This window comes from Dendrobates tinctorius, unplaced genomic scaffold (assembly GCF_039654945.1).
Source record: "Dendrobates tinctorius isolate UK_male_01 unplaced genomic scaffold, ASM3965494v1 ptg000322l, whole genome shotgun sequence".
Taxonomy (NCBI): domain Eukaryota; kingdom Metazoa; phylum Chordata; class Amphibia; order Anura; family Dendrobatidae; genus Dendrobates; species Dendrobates tinctorius.
In genome coordinates, this window is record NW_027361989.1 from 4,517,501 (window position 1) to 4,538,395 (window position 20,895).

Here is a 20,895-nt window from a genome sequence, read left to right on the forward strand (position 1 = left end):
TCACAATACCAGGATCCGGGGATCTTCTGAGGTCACGAGCTCTCTGATGCGATGTCGCTGCCTGTCTCACTGTCTTCCTCTTTGGACACTGCAGTGCGGTGGACAAGAAAGCATTAACTGGTTAACAGCAAGAAGTCTGGTGTCTATGTTCTAACAGAACTAGAAACTCTCCCCATCCCATGTCCAGCAGACATTGGAGGATCACTGGATGGATTTTACTATTCTATTACTTCCCAGTCTCTGAATAAGGCCTTATTCATACCTCCGTGTTTAACCCCTTTCTGCCATGTGACGTACTATCCCGTCCATGTGCCCTGGGACTTAATTCCCAGGGACGGGATAGTACGTCACAGCGATCAGCGGCGCCCACGTGGTGAGCGCCGCTGATCGCGGCCGGGTGTCAGCTGATTATCACAGCTGACACCCGGCACAATGTGTCAGGGGTGGTCACGGACCGCCCCCGACACGTTAAACCCCTTACACACTGCGATCAAACACGATCGCGGTGTATCGGGAGTTAAAAGGAAGCATCGGCAGGGAGGGGGCTCCCTCCGTGCTTCCCTGAGCCCCCCACAGCAGCGCAATATGCAGCGCTACTGCGGGGGGCTCCTTCCCTGCAGGTCCCCGAATCCAAGATGGCGACGGGGGGCTTTGGGGGCCTTCAGGGAGCTGGCTTCCTCAGTGCCTGCAAAGCGCAGACATGAGGAAGCCTTCTGCACTGCCTGTGACAGATTTTTTTTGGAAATAATAAAAAAAACAAACATTAAAAGTACAAAAGTTTGGTATCGCCGCGTCCATAACGACCTGCCCTATAAAACTGTCCCACTAGTTAACCCCTTTAGCGAACCCCTTAAAAAATAAAAATAAAAAACTAAGCAAAAAATAATGATTTATTATCATACCGCCAAACAAAAAGTGCAATAACGCGCGATCAAAAAGACGCATATAAATATCCATGGTACCGCTGAAAACGTCATCTTGTCCCGCAAAAAACGAGCCGCCACACAGCATCATCAGCGAAAAAATAAAGTTATAGCTCGCAGAATAAAGCGATGCAAAAATGATTATTTTTTATATAAAAGTTTTCATTGCATAAAAGCGCCAAAACATAAAAAATGACATAAATGAGGCATCGCTGTAACCGTACTGACCCGAAGAATAAAAGGGCTTTATCAATTTTACCGCAGGCGTAACGGTGTAAACACATGCCGAAAAGAAATTCATGAAACGCTGGTTTTTGTTCATTCTGCGTCACAAAAATCGGAATAAAAAGCGATCAAAAGATGTCACGTTCCCGAAAATGGTACCAATAAAAGCGTCAACTCGTCCCGCAAAAAATAAGACCTCACATGACTCGGTGGGTCAAAATACGGAAAAATTATAGCTCTCAATATGTGGTGATGCAAAAACTTTTTATAATAAAAAGCGTCTTTTAGCGTCTGACAGCCGCCAAACATAAAAACCGCCATAAATAGTAAATCAAACCCCCCGTTATCACCCCCTTAGTTAGGGAAAAATAATAAAATAAAAAAAATGTATGTATTTCCATTTTCCCATTAGGGTTAGAGCTAGGGTTAGGGTTAGGGCTGAGATTAGGGTTAGGGGTGTGTTGGGGTTAGGGTTGGAGTTATAATTGGGGGGTTTCCACTGTTTGGGCACATCAGGTGCTCTCAAAACACAACATGGCGTCTGATCTCAATTCCAGCCAATTCTGCGTTGAAAAAGTCAAACGGCGCTCCTTCCCTTCCAAGCTCTGCCATGCGCCCAAACAGTGTTTTACCCCCACATATAGGGTATCAGCCTACTCAGGACAAATTACAAAACAACTTTTGGGGTCCAATTTCTCCTGTTACCCTTAGGAAAATAAAAAATTGGGGGCAAAAATATCATTATAAACTTCTGTGAAGCACTTGGGGGTTCAAAGTGCTCACCACACATCTAGATAAGTTCCGTGGGGGGTCTAGTTTCCAAAATGGGGTCACTTGTGGGGAGTTTCAATAGTTTAGGTACATCAGGGGCTCTCCAAACGCACGACACCCGCAGACCAGTCCATCAAAGTCTGTATTCCAAAACGTCACTACTTCCCTCCTGAGCCCCGACGTGTGCCCATACAGTAGTTTACTCCCACATATAAGGTATCAGCGTACTCAGAACAAATTGGACAACAACTTTTGGGGTCCAATTTCTCCTGGTACCCTTGGGAAAATAAAAAAATGGTGACTAAATGATCAGGTTTGTGGAAAAATTACGATTTTTTTCATTTTCTCGCCCGGGCGTTATAAACTTCTGTGAAGCCCTTGGGGGTTCAAAGTGCTCACCACACATCTAGATAAGTTTCTTAGGGGGTCTAGTTTCCAAAATGGGGTCATTTGTGGGGGGGTTTCCACTGTTTAGGTACATTAGGGGCTCTCCAAATGCAACATGACCCCTGCAGAGCATTCCATCAAAGTCTGCATTCCAAAACGTCACTACTTCCCTTCCGAGCCCCGACGTGTGCCCATACAGTAGTTTTCTCCCATATATGGGGTATCAGCGCACTCAGGACAAATTGGACAACAACTTTTAGGGTCCAATTTCTCCTTGTACCCTTGGGAAAATAAAAAAAATGGGGACTAAAAGATCATGTTTGTGGAAAAAATACGATTTTTTTATTTTCACGCCCGGTCATTATAAACTTCTGTGAAGCACTGGGGGTTCAAAGTGCTCACCACACATCTAGATAAGTTCCTTAGGGGGTCTAGTTTCCAAAATGGGGTCATTTGTGGGGGGTTTCACCGTTTTGGTACATCAGGGGCTTTCCAAACGCGACATGGTGTCCGATCTCAATTTCAGCCAAAAACGTCAAATGGCGCTGCTTCCCTTCCGAGCTCTGCCATGCGCCCAAATAGTGGTTTACCCCCACATGTGGGGTATCAGCGTACTCAGGACAAATTGCACAATAACTTTTAGGGTCCTGTTACCCTTGGAAAAATAAAAATTGGGGGTGAAAAGATTATTTTTGTGGAAAAAATATGATTTTTTTATTGTACGGCTGTACGTTATAAACTTCTGTGAAGCCCTTGGGGGTTCAAAGTTCTCACCACACATCTAGATAAGTTCCTGGGGGGTCTAGTTTCCAAAATAGTGTCATTTGTGGGGGGGGTTTCCACTGTTTTGGTACATCAGGGGTTTTCCAATCGCGACATGGTGTCCGATCTCAATTCCAGCCAAAAAAGTCAAATGGCGCTGCTTACCTTCTGAGCTCTGCCATGCGCCAAAATAGTCATTTACACCCACATATGGGGTATCAGCGTACTCATGACAAATTGCACAATAACTTTTAGGGTCTTGTTACCCTTAGGAAAATAAAAATTGGGGGTGAAAAGATTATTTTTGTGGAAAAAATATGATTTTTTTATTGTTCCGCTGTACGTTATAAACTTCTGTGAAGCCCTTGTGGGTTCAAAGTTCTCACCACATATCTAGACAAGTTCCTTGGGGGGTCTAGTTTCCAAAATGGGTCACTTGTGGGGGGTTTCCACTGTTTAGGTAATTCAGGGTCTCTCCAAACGTGACATGGCATCCGATCTGAATTCCAGCCAATTTTGCATTGAAAAAGTCAAACGGCGCTCCTTCCCTTCTGAGCTCTGTCATGCGCCGAAACAGTGGTTCCCCCCACATATTAGGTATCAGCGTACTCAGGACAAACTGTACAATAACTTTTGTGTCCAATTTCTCCTGTTACCCTTGGTAAAATAAAAAAAATTGAATCTGAAGTATTTTTTTTGTGAAAAAAAGTTAAATGTTCATTTTTTTAAATATTCAAAAAATTCCTGTGATGCACCTGAAGGGTTAATAAACTACTTGAATGTGGTTTTGAGCACCTTAAGGGGTGCAGTTTTTAGAGTGGTGTCACTTTTGGGTATTTTCTATCACATAGACCCCTCAAAGTGGCTTCAAATGTGATGTGGTCCGTAAAAATAAAATGGTGTTGCAAAAATGAGAAATCGCTGGTCAACTTTTAACCCTTATAACTTCCTAAAAAAAAAAAGTTTTGGTTCCAAAATTGTGCTGATGTAAAGTAAACATGTGGGAAATGTTACTTATTAAGTTTTTTGTGTGCCGTACCTCTGTGATTTAAGGGCATAAAAATTCAAAGTTGGAAAATTGCGAAATTTTAAAAATTTTCGCCAAATTTCCGTTTTTTTCACAAATAACCGCAAGTTAATTGAATGAAATTTTACCACTAACATGAAGTACAATATGTCACGAGAAAACAATGTCAGAATCACCAGGATCCATTGAAGTGTTTCAGAGTTATTACCTCATAAAGTGACAGTGGTCAAAATTGTAAAAATTGGCCTGGTCATGAACGTGCAAACCACCCTTGGGGGTTAAGGGGTTAACTGACCCAATTTAGAAAATAGGCATAAATGGATCAAAGCTAAAGCAGAATTTGACATTTAGCTGGACAGACTAGAAAGAATAAGGGGGAACCAAAAAAAGTCTGAATTTTTAGATACGGTAATAAGGCTGGTTCATTATTGGCTCGCTTGGCAAAAGGTCGAACACCTATGATATTTATAGGTAGCTTGAATGATCACAAAGGTTCACCACAAACAGACCCAAAAATCATAAATGACATCTGGCATAAATACTATAACACATTGTATGAACAAGAACCAGTAGATGGAGAAGAGGGGAAGACATTCCTAGATAGACTATCCCTCCCAACAGTCTCAGAAGGTGAGAAAGATTCAACTCTACAATAAGAAAGGAAGAGATACTAGACACTATTAACTCCCTGAAAAATAGCGAGGCCCCCGGACCAGATGGGCTGCCAGGGGAGTTCTGCAAAACATTAGTAGAAGAGTTTTCTTCTCCACTGGTGGAAGTTTATAATCAAATCCTAAAAGAAAACGTATACCTGCCAATAGGAAATACGGCTAATATTAAAGCACACTACCATGTAAAAGTTTAGGGTCACTTAGAAATTTCCTTATTTTTGAAAGAAAAGCAGTTTTCTCTAATGAAGCTAACATTAAATGATTCAGAAATACACCCTATACATTGTTAATGTGGTAAATGACTATTCTCGCTGCAAACGTCTGGTTTGTAATGCAATATCTTCATAGGTGTATAGAGGCCCATTTCCAACAACCATCACTCCAGTGTTCTTATGGTACTTTGTGTTTGATAACTGTGTAAGAAGGCTAATGGATGGTTAGAATACCCTTGAAAACCCTTATGCAAGTATGTTAGCACAGCTGAAAACAGTTTGGCTGATTAGAGAAGATATAAACCTGACCTTCCTTTGAGCTACTTGAGAATCTGGAGCATTACATTTGTTGGTTCCATTAAACTCTCAAAATGGCCAGAAAAAAAAGAACTTTCATGTGAAACTTGACAGTCTATTCTCGTTCTTAGAAATTAATTCTATATAAGAAATTTCCAAGAAACTGAAGATTTCCTACAACGGTGTGTACTACTCCTAGAGCAAAAACAGGCTTTAACCATAGTAGAAAGAAAAGTAGGAGGCCCTACTGCACAACTGAGTAACAAGTACATTAAAGTCTGTAGTTTGAGAAATCGATGCCTCACAGGTCCTCAACTGGCAGCTTCAATAAATAGTACACGCAAAACGCCAGAGTCAACGTCTACAGTGAAGAGGCGACTCCGGGATGCTGGCCTTCAGGGCAGAGTGGCAAAGAAAAAGCCATATCTGAGACTGGCTAATAGAAAGAAAACATTAATATGGGCACAAGAACACAGACATTGGACAGAACAAGATTGGAAAAAAGTGTTATGGACAGGCAAATCCAAGTGTGAGGTGTTTGTATCACATAGAAGAACATTTGTGAGACGCAGAACAACTGAAAAGATGCTGGAAGTGTGCCTGACGCCATCTGTCAAGCATGGTGGAGGTAATGTGGTCTGGGGTTGCTTTGGTGCTGGTAAAGTGGGAGATTTGCACAAGGTAAAAGGGATTTTGAATAAGGAAGGCTATCACTCCATTTTGCAATGCCATACCCTGTGGACAGCGCTTGATTGTAGCCAATTTCATCCTACAACAGGACAATGACCCAAAGCACACCTCCAAATTATGCAAGAACTATTTAGGGAAGAAGCCGGCAGCTCGTATTCTGTCTGTAATGAAGTGGCCAGCGCAGTCACCAGATCGCAACCCCATTGAGCAGTTGTGGGAGCAGCTTGACCGTATGGTACACATGCCAAAGGTCTGCAATGCTGAAATTGCTGCAAAGGGGCATTCTTTGACGAAAGCAAAGTTTAAAGGAGAAAATTATTATTTCAAATAAAAATCTTTTTTTCGAACCTTGTCAATGTCTGGACGAGATTTTAACCCCTTACAGACCGCTGACGGGATAGTACATCAGCGGTCAGTATCCTCTGCTTTGATGTGGGCTCCGGCGGTGAGCCCACTTCAAAACCTCGACATGTCAGCTGTTATAAACAGGTGACATGTGCCGGCAATAGGCGCGGGCAGAATCAAGATCTGCCTGCGCCTATTAACTAGTTAAATCTCACTGTCAAACACTGACAGCGGGCATTAAACTAGTACTTCCGGCGTCCAGCCGGAAATGAGCGTATCACCAACCCCCGTCATGTGATCGGGGGTCAGCGACGCGTTGCCATGACAATCAGAGGTCTCATAGAGACCTCTATGGTTGTTGCCGTCAGATTGCTATGAGCACCAACCTGTGGTTGGCGCTCATAGCAATGCTGTGTTACTGCTACATATGGGTAATCTGCTCATCTCCCATATGTAGCAGAGCCGATCAAGTATGGCATGCTTCTACTCTCCCATGGAGGCTATTGAAGCATGCCAAAAATAAGTGTTTAAAAATGAAAGAAAATAAAAAACATAAAAATTAAAATCACCCCTCTTTCGCCCCAATCAAAATAAAACAAGAAAAAAAATCAAACCTATAGATATTAGGTATCACCGCATTCAGAATCGCCCGCTCTATCAATAAAAAAAGGATGAACCCGACTGCTAAACGGCGTAGTGAGAAAAAAAATCAAATGACAGAATTACGTTTTTTTTGGTCCCCGTGACATTGCATTAAAATGCAATAACGGGTGATCAAAAGAATGTATCTGCAAAAACGTGGTATCATTAAAACCATCAGCCCGGTACGCAAAAAATAAGCCCTCACCAAGCACAAGATCACGAAAAATGGAGACGTTACGGGGCTTGGAAAATTGTGCTTATTTTTTAGCAAATTTTGTATTTTTTTTCACCACTTAGATAAAAGAGAACCTAGACATGTTTGGTGTCTATGAACTCGTAATGACCCGGAGAATCATGATGGCAGGGCAGTTTTAGCATTTAGTGAACCGAGCAAAAAGGCCAAGCAAGAAACAAGTGTGGGATGGCACTTTTTTTGCAATTTCACCGCACTTGGAATTTTTTTCCCGGTTTTGAGTACAAGACATGGTAGAAGCAATGGTGTCGTTCAAAAGCACAACTCATCCCGCAAAAAATAACCCTCACACGCCCATACTGACGGAGAAATAAAAAAATTATGGCTCTGGAAATAAGGGGAGCGAAAAACGAAAAAAGCTCCGATCATTAAAGGGAATGTGTCACCCCATTTTAGCCCTATCAGCTGCGGCCACCGCCATCAGGGGCTTATCCACAGAATTCTGTAATGCATTCTGTAATGCTGTAGATAAGCCCCCGATGTAACCTGAAAGGTAAGAAAAACACGTGAGATTATACTCACCGGGGGGCGGTGGGTGTTGCAGTCCGGTCCAGGGCCTCCCATCTTCATACGATGACGTCCTCCTCCTATCCCTCGGCTCCTGCGCAGGCGTGCTTTATCTGCCCTGTAGAAGGCAGCACAGAGTACTGCGGTGCGCATGCGCGGGACCTCTGTGACCTTCCCGGCCCCTCGCACTGCAGTACTCTGCTCTGCCCTCAACAGGGCCAATAAAGTACGCCTGCACAGGAGCTGAGGGAGAAGTTAGGAGGAGGACATCATCGTATGAAGATGGGATGCGCCGGACGGGACGGACCGAACACCGGGGTGAGTATAATCTAACGTGTTTTTCTTATCTTTAGGTTACATCGGGGGCTTATCTACAGCATTACAGAATGCATTACAGAATGCTGGAGATAAGCCCCTGATGGCGGCGGCCCCAGCTTATAGCGCTAAAATGGGGTGACAGACTCCCTTTAAGGGGTTAAATTCATTTGGCAACTCAATAGATGAATAAAAGTCGGAGTTTTCATGAAAAACACAAAATTGTCTTGGTGACCCCCAAACGGAGCAGTCGTGTATTACACAAGCGACTCCCCTGAGGGTTAATAATCCTCCCTGCCCCCTAGAGGAGCCCCCCAGAGGTGGAGGGGGTAACATGGGGCCACTTGTGGGGTCTCTGCTGTTCTGGTGTCAGCGCTCTTCACACGTCACACGGCGTCCGCCGTCTATCCCAGCCACAATGGCGCCCCTTCCCTCCCGAGCCTGTGGGGTATCGGCACTCAGGAGACACAGCGCACTGTGCGGCCTCAGCGCTCCTGTCACCTGTAGGACAATGATACATTGGGGGGAAAGTCACATTTCTGTGAGGAAAACAGGAAAATTGTCATTTCTTCCTTCCACATTGCTGAAATTCCTGTCACACTGTCCGAATCCAGAGATTGTCCTGTCAGAAAGGAGAAGACAGGGAGCGAAAGGGTTAATAGGACTCACAGGAGGAACCAGCCCAGAAAGCAGAAGGTCCAGGAGTGTCTGCCACATATATGACTGCTCTGTGCACACAGGACCTGTGATGAGGTCACAGGAGGGGAGGAGTCAGGGGGTCACATGATCAGGGGCCTCACTGTCTGCCACATATATGGCTGCTCTGTGCACACAGGACCTGTGGTGACGTCATGGCCATGTGACCAGAAGGGGCGGCGCCTCCTCCTCCATAGAGCAGACGGGAGGAAGCTGTGGCCCCGCCCACACTGTCCAGCATTTCCCATAGGAGAGCAGTGTGGAGAGCGCGCAGCAGAGGAGCGGAGCTGTCAGCGAGGAAGAGCGCGACACAACACACCGAGAAGCGCGGAGGAGGGAGCGGCGACACCCCGCAGAGGACAGAAGGGAGACGGTGTGTGGAGAGAGAGTGGGGGGAGCAGAGGCTGAGCATGGGAGGGGAGCAGAGGCTGAGCATGGGGGAGGAGCAGAGGCTGAGCATGGGGGGGAGCAGAGGCTGAGCATGGGGGAGGAGCAGAGGCTGAGCATGGGAGGGGAGCAGAGGCTGAGCATGGGGGAGGAGCAGAGGCTGAGCATGGGAGGGAGCAGAGGCTGAGCATGGGAGGGGGCAGAGGCTGAGCATGGGGGGAGGAGCAGAGGCTGAGCATGGGGGGGGAGCAGAGGCTGAGCATGGGGGGGGAGCAGAGGCTGAGCATGGGGGGGGGAGCAGAGGCTGAGCATGGGGGGGGGAGCAGAGGCTGAGCATGGGGGAGGAGCAGAGGCTGAGCATGGGAGGGAGCAGAGGCTGAGCATGGGAGGGGCAGAGGCTGAGCATGGGGGGAGGAGCAGAGGCTGAGCATGGGGGGGGAGCAGAGGCTGAGCATGGGGGGGGGAGCAGAGGCTGAGCATGGGGGAGGAGCAGAGGCTGAGCATGGGGGAGGAGCAGAGGCTGAGCATGGGGGGGAGCAGAGGCTGAGCATGGGGGAGGAGCAGAGGCTGAGCATGGGGGAGGAGCAGAGGCTGAGCATGGGGGGGAGCAGAGGCTGAGCATGGGGGGGGAGCAGAGGCTGAGCATGGGGGGGGAGCAGAGGCTGAGCATGGGGGGGGAGCAGAGGCTGAGCATGGGGGGGGGAGCAGAGGCTGAGCATGGGGGGGGGAGCAGAGGCTGAGCATGGGGGGGGGAGCAGAGGCTGAGCATGGGGGGAGGAGCAGAGGCTGAGCATGGGGGGGGAGCAGAGGCTGAGCATGGGGGGGGAGCAGAGGCTGAGCATGGGGGGGGGAGCAGAGGCTGAGCATGGGGGAGGAGCAGAGGCTGAGCATGGGAGGGAGCAGAGGCTGAGCATGGGAGGGGGCAGAGGCTGAGCATGGGGGGAGGAGCAGAGGCTGAGCATAGGGGGGGAGCAGAGGCTGAGCATGGGGGGGGAGCAGAGGCTGAGCATGGGGGAGGAGCAGAGGCTGAGCATGGGGGAGGAGCAGAGGCTGAGCATGGGGGGGGAGCAGAGGCTGAGCATGGGGGGGAGCAGAGGCTGAGCATGGGGGGGGAGCAGAGGCTGAGCATGGAGGGGGGAGCAGAGGCTGAGCATGGGGGGGGGAGCAGAGGCTGAGCATGGGGGGGGAGCAGAGGCTGAGCATGGAGGGGGGCAGAGGCTGAGCATGGGGGGAGCAGAGGCTGAGCATGGGGGGGAGCAGAGGCTGAGCATGGAGGGGGGCAGAGGCTGAGCATGGGGGGGGAGCAGAGGCTGAGCATGGGGGGGAGCAGAGGCTGAGCATGGAGGGGGGCAGAGGCTGAGCATGGGGGGGGGAGCAGAGGCTGAGCATGGGGAGGAGCAGAGGCTGAGCATGGAGGGGGGCAGAGGCTGAGCATGGGGGGAGCAGAGGCTGAGCATGGGGGGGGAGCAGAGGCTGAGCATGGGGGGGAGCAGAGGCTGAGCATGGGGGGGGAGCAGAGGCTGAGCATGGGGGGGGGAGCAGAGGCTGAGCATGGGGGGGGAGCAGAGGCTGAGCATGTGGGGGGTAGCAGAGGCTGAGCATGTGGGGGGTAGCAGAGGCTGAGCATGGGGGGGGTAGCAGAGGCTGAGCATGGGGGGGGTAGCAGAGGCTGAGCATGGGGGGGTAGCAGAGGCTGAGCATGGGGGGGGGTAGCAGAGGCTGAGCATGGGGGGGGTAGCAGAGGCTGAGCATGGGGGGGTAGCAGAGGCTGAGCATGGGGGGGGTAGCAGAGGCTGAGCATGGGGGGGTAGCAGAGGCTGAGCATGGGGGGGGTAGCAGAGGCTGAGCATGGGGGGGGTAGCAGAGGCTGAGCATGGGGGGGGGGTAGCAGAGGCTGAGCATGGGGGGGGTAGCAGAGGCTGAGCATGGGGGGGGGGAGCAGAGGCTGAGCATGGGGAGGAGCAGAGGCTGAGCATGGGGAGGAGCAGAGGCTGGGCATGGGGGGAGCAGAGGCTGAGCATGGGGGGAGCAGAGGCTGGGCATGGGAGGGAGCAGAGGCTGAGCATGGGAGGGAGCAGAGGCTGAGCATGGGGGGAGCAGAGGCTGGTGCGTGGGGGGCGGAGCCGGAGCTGGAGTGTGGTGGACAGGAGATAAAACATAACCTTAGTATGTAGGGCTGTGGAGTCGGAGTCGGTGCTCATTTTGGTGGAGTCGGAGTTGGTATAAAATGGACCGATTCCGACTCCTAAAATATATAATAAATTGGGTACAGTAGTTCAATGCAGAATGTGCTGAATATTTTTTCATAGGAATTTGGGAAAGTTATGAAATGTCCTATAAATGGCTGTTCTATTCCTGATCTAAGGCTACATTCACACACAGCGTTTTTGCTGCGTTTTTTGAGGATACGTTTTTCAGTTGCAAAAGCCGATCAGCTTTTTAAAAACTGCATCACCTGAAAGGTTTTTGAGCTCATAGATAATGTTTTCAATATCAGAGCAGATTTCTAATCTGCTTTTATTTATATATCTGTCTATCCATATCATATCTGTACCAAAAAGAATGAAAGCCTGATAGCACACAGACTAACACTCCTTTTTTTTAGCACCAGTCAGGTCCACCTCATAGCTGCCCAAAAGGACGCCCAGGACAGGCATTGCTCGTCTTCAGTAACATCAACTGATAGTTGGAATAAATAGACTGCATTCACCACCACATCTTCTTAAGGTGCAGGCTTTATTTTCAAGTGTAGGGGTGTGCAGTATGAGGTTCTGCCCCCCCCAGGTTTGATCCTGGCTACGCCCATGATGTGGATGTAGCCTGAGGATCTAGGCTTTGTCTTAGCCGAGATAAGTCATAGTGTGTGTATGTGTGTGTGTGTGTGTGTGTGTATATATATATATATATATATATATATACACACACAGTACAGACCAAAGGTTTGGACACACCTCAATCAAAGCGTTTTCTTTATTTTCATGACTATGGTTTAATAAGTGAGATTTCTTGCCTTATAAATGGGGTTGGGACCATCAGTTGTGCATAAGTCTGGTGGATACACAGCTGATAGTCCTACTGAATAGACTGTTAGAATTTGTATTATGGCAAGAAAAAAGCAGCTGAGTAAAGAAAAACGAGTGGCCATCATTACTTTAAGAAATGAAGGTCAGTCAGTCCGAAAAATTGGGAAAACTTTGAAAGTGTCCCCACGTGCAGTGGCAAAAACCATCAAGTGCTACAAAGAAACTGGCTCACATGAGGACCGCCCCAGGAAAGGAACACCAAGAGTCACCTCTGCTGCGGAGGATAAGTTCATCCGAGTCACCAGCCTCAGAAATAAATCGCAGGTTAACAGCAGCTTAGATTAGAGACCAGGTCAATGCCACACAGAGTTCTAGCAGCAGACACATCTCTACAACAACTGTTAAGAGGAGACTTTGTGCAGCAGGCCTTCATGGTAAAATAGCTGCTAGGAAACCACTGCTAAGGACAGGCAACAAGCAAAAGAGACTTGTTTGGGCTAAAGAACTCAAGGAATGGACATTAGACCAGTGGAAATCTGTGCTTTGGTCTGATGAGTCCAAATTTGAGATCTTTGGTTCCAACCACCGTGTCTTTGTGCGACGCAGAAAAGGTGAACGGAAGGACTCTACATGCCTGGTTCCCACCGTGAAGCATGGATGAGGAGGTGTGATGGTGTGGGGGTGCTTTGCTGGTGACACTGTTGGGGATTTATTCAAAATTGAAGGCATACTGAACCAGCATGGCCACCACAGCATCTTGCAGTGGCATGCTATTCCATCCGGTTTGTGTTTAGCTGGACCATCATTTATTTTTCAACAGGACAATGACCTCAAACACACCTCCAGGCTGTGTAAGGGCTATTTGACCAAGAAGGAGAGTGATGGGGTGCTACGCCAGATGACCTGGCCTCCACAGTCACCAGACCTGAACCCAATCGAGATGGTTTGGGGTGAGCTGGACCGCAGAGTGAAGGCCAAAGGGCCAACAAGTGCTAAGCATCTCTGGGAACTCCTTCAAGACGGTTGGAAGACCATTTCCAGTGACTACCTCTAGAAGCTCATCAATAGAAAGCCAAGAGTGTGCAAAGCAGTAATCAAAGCAAAAGGTGGCTACTTTGAAGAACCTAGAATATAAGACACATTTTCAGTTGTTTCACACTTTTTTGTTAATTATATAATTCCACATGTGTTAATTCATAGCTTTGATGCCTTCAGAGTGAATCTACAATTTTCATAGTCATGAAAATAAAGCAAACTCTTTGAATGAGAAGGTGTGTCCAAACTTTGGTCTGTACAGCCATGGCTAAAAATTTTGAGAATGACACAAATATTAATTTTTACAAAGTCTACTGCTTCATTTTTTCTAATGGCAATTTGCATATACTCCAGAATGTTATAAAGAGTGATCAGCTTAACAGCAATTACTTGCAAAGTCAATATTTGCCTAGAAAATTAACTTTATCCCCCAAAACACATTTCAACATCATTGCAGCCCTGCCTTAAAAGGACCAGCTAACATCGTTTCAGTGATTGCTCCATTAACACAGGTGTGGGTGTTGATGAGGAAAGGGCTGGAGATCAATCTGTCATGATTAAGTAAGAATGACACCACTGGACACTTTAAAAGGAGGCTGGTGCTTGGCTTCATTGTTTCTCTTCTGTTAACCATGGTTATCTCTAAAGAAACACGTGCAGTCATCATTGCACTGCACAAAAATGGCCTAACAGGGAAGAGTATCGCAGCTAGAAAGATTGCACCTCAGTCAACAATCTATCGCATCATCAAGAACTTCAAGGAGAGAGGTTCCCTTGTTGCCAAAAAGGCTCCAGGGCGCCCAAGAAAGACCAGCAAGCGCCAGGACCGTCTCTTAAAAGTGTTTCAGCTGCGGATCGGGCTACCAGCAGTGCAGAGCTTGCTCAGGAATGGCAGCAGGCAGGTGTGAGTGCATCTGCACGCACTGTGAGGCGGAGACTCTTGGAGCAAGGCCTGGTCTCGAGGGCAGCAAAGAAGCCACTTCTCTCCAGAAAAAACATCATGGACAGACTGATATTCTGCAAGAGGTACAGGGAGTGGACTGCTGAGGACTGGGGTAAAGTCATTTTCTCTGATGAATCCCCTTTTCGATTGTTTGGGACATCTGGAAAATGGCTTATTCGGAGAAGACCAGGTGAGCGCTACCACCAGTCTTGTCTCATGCCAACTGTCAAGCATCCTGAAACCATTCATGTGTGGGGTTGCTTCTCGGCCAAGGGAATGGGCTCTCTCTCAGTCTTGCCTAAAAACACAGCCATGAATAAAGAATGGTACCAGAATGTCCTCCGAGAGCAACTTCTCCCAACCATCCAAGAGCAGTTTGGCGATCAACAATGCCTTCTTCAACATGATGGAGCACCTTGCCATAAAGCAAAGGTGATAACTAAATGGCTCAGGGAACAAAACATAGAGATTTTGGGACCATGGCCTGGAAACTCCCCTGATCTTAATCCCATTGAGAACTTGTGGTCAATCATCAAGAGACGGGTGGACAAACAAAAACCTTCAAATTCAGTCAAAATAAAAGCATTGATTTTGCAAGAATGGACTGCTATCAGTCAGGATTTGATCCAGAAGTTGATTGAGAGCATGAGAATTGCTGAGGTCCTGAAGAAGAAGGGTCAACACTGCAAATATTGACTTGCTGCATTAACTCATTCTAACTGTCAATATAACCTTTTGTTACTCATAATATGATTGCAATTATATTTCTGTATGTGATAAAAACATCTGACAAACACACATAAAAACCAGAGGGCAGCAGATCATGTGAAAATATAATATTTGTGTCATTCTCAAAACTTTTGGCCATGACTGTACTGTATACATGTAATCGATATTATACAGCGTATTACATATTTACAATTTATTACAGTTTTTTGTGTTCTAAAGTTGTATTCCTATAAATAGATATGTTCTATCTAAATATCTTGATTATTGGATCATAGAAATGATTAAATGTCTGATGTTCACATTGTACTACAATAAATTTTTCATTTAAATATAAGCAATATATGTCGGAGTCATGGAGTCGGAGCCGGTGTAAGGGAAATTGAGGAGTCGGAGTTGCAGGTTTGGCTTACCGACTCCACAGCCCTGGCTAGGTGTACGGAGCGGAGCCGTGTGTGTACGAGGTGTACGGAGCGGAAACCTGTATACACTATATACACCTGTATTCCCCCAGCTTCAGTCGCAGACTCCTGTGTACAATGTATACACATGTTTACCCCCAGCTTCGTTCGCAGACCCCTGTGTACGCTGTATACACCCGTATACCCCCAGCTTCAGTCACAGACCCCTGTGTACAATGTATACACATGTTTACCCCCAGCTTCGTTCGCAGACCCCTGTGTACGCTGTATACACCCGTATACCCCCAGCTTCGGTCACAGACCCCTCTGTGTACGCTGTATACACCCGTATACCCCCAGCTTCGGTCACAGACCCCTCTGTGTATTCTGTATACACCCGTATGCCCCCAGCTTCAGTCGCAGGCCCCTCAGTGTGCACTGTATGAACCAGTATACCCCCAGTCAGTCAGACACCTCGCTGTACGCTGTATACACCTGTAATCACACCAGCTTTGGTCACAGACCCCTGTGTGTAGGCTGTACACACTCGTATATCCCCAGCTTTGATCGCAGACTCCTGTGTAAGCTGTATACACCCGTATACCCCCCCAGCTTCGGTCGCAGCCCCCCGTGTATGCTGTTTACACCCATATACCCCCAGCTTCGGTAACAGCCCCCTGTGTACGCTGTATACCCCCAGTTTCGGTCACAGACTCCTCTGTGTACACTGTATACACCAGTACACCCCCAGCTTCGGTTACAGACACCTCTGTGTACTCTGTATACACCCGTATACCCCCAGCTTCAGTAACAACCCCCTGTGTACGCTGTATACACCTGTATACCCCCAGCTTTGGTCGCAGACCCCTCAGTGTGCACTGTATACACCCGTATACCCCCAGCTTCGGTAACAACCCCCTGTGTACACTGTATACACCTGTATACCCCCAGGTTTGGTTGCAGACCCCTCAGTGTACGCTGTATACACCCCCTATCTGTGCTGATGGGGAAACACGGACATGAGAGGAGCACCGTAGGTCAAATAGGGGACACGTGGCATCTGTGAAAAACATGATAAGTCATGTGAAGGGGCCGTACAGTCACATAATAGGAAACTGCAGAATTGCCATCTTTTTCTACATCCCACCTCGCAAACAGCAGAATAAAAGCAAGTCCTACATGTCCCCCAAACTACTCTGCTAAATTCCCTCTGGCTCCGTTGCCGATGGTTCAGGCTCCCTGATGGTTATTATTCACTTTGCAGCTATAATATAAGGTGAAGCCACAAGACCTCTGCAGCCCAGTGCTGAGACTGACGGAGACCCCCAGAGCCACCAGACACCTGCAGCCCAGTGCTGAGACTGACTGAAACCCCCAGAGCCACAAGACCACTACAGCCCAGTTCTGAGACTGACGGAGAACCCCGGAGCCACAAGACCACTGCAGCCCAGTGCTGAGACTGACGGAGACCCCTGGAGCCACAAGATGACTGCAGCCCAGTGCTGAGACTGACGGAGAACCCTGGAGCCACAAGACAACTGCAGCCCAGTGCTGAGACTGACGGAGAACCCCGGAGCCACAAGACCTCTGCAGCCCAGTGCTGAGACTGACGGAGACCCCCAGAGCCACCAGACACCTTCAGCCCAGTGCTGAGACTGACTGAAACCCCCAGAGCCACAAGACCACTGCAGCCCAGTGCTGAGACTGACTGAAACCCCCAGAGCCACAAGACCACTGCAGCCCAGTGCTGAGACTGACTGAAACCCCCAGAGCCACAAGACCACTGCAGCCCAGTGCTGAGACTGACGGAGAACCCCGGAGCCACAAGACCACTGCAGCCCAGTGCTGAGACTGACGGAGAACCCCAGAGCCACAAGACCACTGCAGCCCAGTGCTGAGACTGACAGAGACCTCCGGAGCCACAAGACCACTGCAGCCCAGTGCTGAGACTGATAGAGACCCCCAGAGCCACAAGACCACTGCAGCCCAGTGCTGAGACTGACGGAGACCCCTGGAGCCACAAGACCACTGCAGCCCAGTGCTGAGACAGGCAGAGACCTCCCGGAGCCACAAGACCCCTGCAGCTTAGTGCTGAGACTGGCAGAGAAGCCTGGAGTCAGAAGAACACTGCAGGCCAGTGCAAAGAGTGGCAGAGACCCCCAGAGCCACAAGACCCTTTGTCAGGGATTTTTTATGTTCCAATTAGAAATCGTCCAGACCTGAATAAGTAAGATGTTTCTTTATTGGACATGCCGGCACGGAGAGAGAGAATGACAGCCACACTAGGTGTGGGCCGTCCTCTGTCTAACTCAATACATATTCTTAAGAGTTTAAATAGGAAAAGAAGGCGTTGAAAACACTACATTTGCAAGAAAAATAGTACATGCAATTAGAATAAGCGTAGCTGTTAATCCTTATCTACGTTACCAGAGAAGTCATGCAAGATAAGGAAAACCAGCTAACGTTCACAAAAAGTAACACCCAAAGGTAACACCCATATGTTCACAATACGTAAGCTAAAAAGAGTTTCAAAGTCTAGGCAAAATAAATGGCTTATGCAATCATGTGTGCATATATACTGTGGATGCACGCATATATATATATACATACATACACATGCACATAAAAGAAAGAACTTTATTACAATTATTATAACATTCCCTTATCTTGTAATAAAATCATCTATCTGTACACATTGGGGACAGATTTCTTTTTGTCAGATTTCACAGAACATCTTCATATAATATAGATGGAGAGTAATATGTTCAGTATATTTATCATTAAGTCCCAACATTTTCATTCTTCCAAGGTCTCCATTCCTTGATACATAGGTTTTGTTATGGCAGAGTCAGTCTTTGAACAAGTCCTCTAATGCATAGAATAGCACAGCATCCACAAACAATCAGCAGTCCGGCCACGATGGTAAGAGATGTCAACACAGAAGTGAATAATCCGGACCATTTCCCAAACCATCCTTCAGTCCAGGAATATGTCGTCATATCCAGAGTTCTCTGCTAATTCATTAGGCAGTCAGTCCATCAAGAGCTTTGGAGATACTCCCATCAGGATCTGTATTAGGGATAAACGTGCAACAAAATCCTCCAAACATTTTATATACACCACCCTTTTCTGCTAAGAACTTGTCTAATGCCGTCCTATTCTACCAAGCCATGAGAGAAGTTGGTCCTAATTGCTCAGCTATCCCTTTAACTGCATCTCGGGTATAATTAGCAAATCTCTGCTGGTTATAGTATAAGTAGTTTATCCAATCTACATTTTTATTTATAATCACCCACCAAATTATGGATTCCCACCAGGCTGCTACCTGGATCCTAGCCTTGTACTCGTTGGTCACTCCCCTGGGAACTCCAATGTCATCTATGTAGATACTAGAATGGAAGGATCCTTGCAGAGTTTCACGCTTCTGTCTCTCCCACTATGTACCTTTGGCCATATCCCTGTTGACAACAGGTGGAACGAAATGATTAGCTGGACCACCACACAATCCCCTCGGGAACCATGTGGTAGTCTGGCTCTTATCCTTTATCACCGCATAACCACCATATATCCGCTCTCAGGGTAGTGTGGTCTGACCATATGGCTGAGTACTTGGCCCTGTGGGAGACAATGATCCATTCTCTACAAGAATCGCCTTGGAGCTCTCCGAAGTCGTGTCCATGCCCTGGAAGACTAAAACAAGTATAGTTACCAGGATTAGCAATCACCTGTGGTGGGACATCCGGTTTCTCTAGTGGAGGATATAAAAATGATAACATTTTACATTTTCCTTCCCTTTCTGAGCAGTTATAAGTTTTACCATACAACTTAAATTTTTTTTAAGGTTTTTGCAATATATTTAAGCCATTCTAACCATTCATTCTTCTCACAGCCTCTCTCTAGAGCTAGTTTATCTTCATAAGTTAGGTTAGACAATCTAACTATGAACCCTATGTACTCTGTTATGGTTCTCTCTGGCATACCTTCCTTGGGTCTATGTATGCTATTATTCTGAACTTCTATGTAGAAATGTCCTATTGGGTCTGTTCCTGACATATCAGCTCCTAAACCTTTGATCCCTCATCTTAGGGTTTTTAAAAGTTCTCAGTAGCTGATTACAATTATTCTTATTTGTGTAAGGGGACCTCCTCTTTCCTAATGGAGAATCAGGCTTTAAATCTATGTAGCCATAAGGCTTATACCTATAGTCTCGGGCTACAATTGTCCATGCTGCTTTACTCCAGTCACACATCCATTACCTCTGCTATTAGAGCTCATAACACAACCATACTTATCAGACTCTAGTTTCACAGCTTGTTCCCTGTCTCTACATCATATATACAACAGACAGAAATCCACTAACATGGTGGCCTCCTGCCCAATTTCAAAAGTAGGATTTAAAGTCTTAAATCTGAAACCATTCTACCACCCTGGACTTTCCTCTCCTGCTGGGTCTATTACCCTCCAATCTCCCATCACTATGGTCACAAAGAATATACCTGTGACTAACCCTGATGTACACATCCTAGATCTGACCGTCTTGTCCGGGTAAGGGGATGAATGGGAGACTTCACCAGTTTGAGACAAGCTTTCCCTTCTGGAAAACCTCCCTTTGTAGCTGGACTTTGACAAGCAAGTCAGATCCTACTCTGTCCCTACCTGTCTGACAAGTTTACAGTATGAGAGATGGATCCAGGAGCTGCGCTCAGCAATCTTGACCGCAGTAGTAGTCCACAGGACTTGGTAAGGACCTTCCCACTTAGGATGGTGCTGGTGTTTCTTCTTTATCACCTTCACAAGGACCCAGTCTGCAAGTTTCACAATCTCAGGTTTTGTTAGTGAGTTTCCTGGAAAAAAACTACGAGTAGAAACTTCTTTGTGAGTTAATATCTTAGCCATATATTCTGCTAATGTGCAATCACCTTCCTCATCTATCCTTTTAAAGGATTTTAGCTGAGGTGACAGAAAAGATCTCCCGTATATGACTTCAAAAGGCTGTCAGCACTACAGATGTCCGTGTGACATACATATTTAGTACAACCAATAGGAAACAGTACAACCAATCTTTCCTGCTTCCTGCATGGTCTTTGTCAACCTATTTTTCAAGATCCCACTGTGTCCTTCAACCAGTCCGGCTGAATGAGGATGACAGGCACAGCGGTTTCCCAACTCAATTGACAATGTTTTAGGTAATAATAACATTACTTAGTTTACTATATATTTTCTGGAACCCCAAATCTGGGTATGATTTCCTTTAGAAGGGCCTTCGGTACCATTAATGCATCAGGGTGGACAGCTTCAATCCACCTGCTGAAAGCATCCATAATAACAAGGCCGGACTTTTTCCCTCACACTTGTTCAATAAAATCCATACAAATGTGTTGGAATAAGTATTCAGGGTGAGGACATTGTCCTCTCTCTGGTCTCAGGTTCCCTTAGGAATTATTTTTGCACAAGTAATGCAGATTAAACAAAAAATGTAATAGTTAGTAAATCATAAATACGTAAGATATGACCTCTACCATCCCTCCTGTTGAGACATAGCTTATGCCATGGCTCAATACTGTGACATATCTTAGGAGGTCACTGGGCAGTTTATACATATAGGTCATCTTTAAAAATAACCCCTTTGGTTACCAATTTTTTTTTTCTTTTTTTAA

At 46.9% G+C, this 20,895-nt stretch overlaps 1 protein-coding gene across 1 annotated transcript in view; it reads left to right on the forward strand.

Annotated features, from left to right (window-relative positions):
• Positions 1-8,962: 8,962 nt before the first annotated feature.
• The window catches only part of LOC141074078 (gastrula zinc finger protein XlCGF66.1-like), a 34,658-nt gene continuing 22,725 nt past the window's right edge, over positions 8,963-20,895 (forward strand). Inside the window, exon 1 of the mRNA XM_073561595.1 lies at positions 8,963-9,096. The gene's annotated coding sequence lies outside the window, so the exon portion shown is untranslated. The remainder of the gene's footprint in view (positions 9,097-20,895) is intronic.